This window comes from Cebus imitator, unplaced genomic scaffold, assembly GCF_001604975.1.
Source record: "Cebus imitator isolate Cc_AM_T3 unplaced genomic scaffold, Cebus_imitator-1.0 Scaffold38, whole genome shotgun sequence".
NCBI classification, from domain to species: Eukaryota; Metazoa; Chordata; class Mammalia; order Primates; family Cebidae; genus Cebus; species Cebus imitator.
Window position 1 is genome coordinate 6789465 of NW_016107353.1, and position 1337 is coordinate 6790801.

Consider the following 1337-nt stretch of genomic DNA (forward strand, 5'->3'; position numbering starts at 1 on the left):
CTCCTGGGTTCAGGCAATTCTCCTGCCTCAGCCTCCTGAGTAGCTGGGATTACAGGCACACGCCACCATGCCCAGCTAATTTTTTGTATTTTTAGTAGAGACAGAGTTTCACCGTGTTGACCAGGATGGTCTCGATCTTTTGACCTCGTGATCCACCCGCCTCGGCCTCCCAAAGTGCTGGGATTACAGGCTTGAGCCACCGCGCCCGGCCTCCAACCATCTTCTTAATTCCCCATAAGTTAATCTCCATTGGCTGCCCCTGTATCCTTATCTGTCATTATAGCATTGAAACTCTTAAGCTTCTGTAGGTTGAGCAATTCCACCCAGCCTCTTCTACTCTGGGGCCCCATCATTTTCATTGCATTAATAAACCAAGCTTTGTGACAGCCACTCCTACTGTCAGCCCTGACCTGGACTAGAGAACTACCACTGAAATTGTTATTGATGCTATGCCCCACTCTCAGTAACTTCTTGATGGCTTCATGAATACAGAGTCCTCTTGGTCTTCACCTGGAAGACGTGGTCTTTTGGCCTCTGATAATACATCCACTCTAGCACACTCATTTCCCTGAGCCTGAGCCTTCTAAATCACTTCTATACCATCTTTTACAATAACTCAGGCATTTCTGTGTGGCTGAGCATGGGCTCTTGTTTTCTACAGGTTTCTAAGAACCACTGTAGCAGTGACTTTATCCCAAACATTATAATCTTTTCTAGGATGCAAAACAATATCCTGAGACAACATCCCAAGTCACTGAATATGTCCTTATCTCTGTGCACCTTGAAGTTTCATTTTAATGGATAATCCTCTGGCTTCTTCCAGTAAAAGCTGGCTGATTCTTATAAACCTAATGGGATATAGTCCCCTTTCTTCCTTATGAGGTTCAATACTTCTCCAGGTTGGTTATGCAGGGATATAGCCCTAGTAATTTGCCTGGTAACTGGGAAAAGAGATACAAGCAGCCCTTGATCTAGGCATCTGTTGCCTTGTGGAGTAAAGTACCCTGCAGTGTCTTCCCACACTCGTGCTACCTCTCATTAGGGAGGGACAAGCAAACTGCAGACTCTGAGACTTAAGGGCAATCTGCAGAGACACAATCTCCATGACATCCACCCAGTTGTCCCTGGAACTATATTTCAGGGTCTGAAGTTTTTTCAACCTGGGATCTGACCTTAACGTAATGCCTTTGGCTGGGCATTTAGTGCCTGAAGCTCAGTGACCCTCACCTTTGGATCCCGCATTTGCTCCTCGGCTGTATCTAATCATCCACTACAGGTGATAATGGCCTCTTTTTAAGCTACCAAAAGAGCTGTCTGGCCAACATGCTTAATTTTTA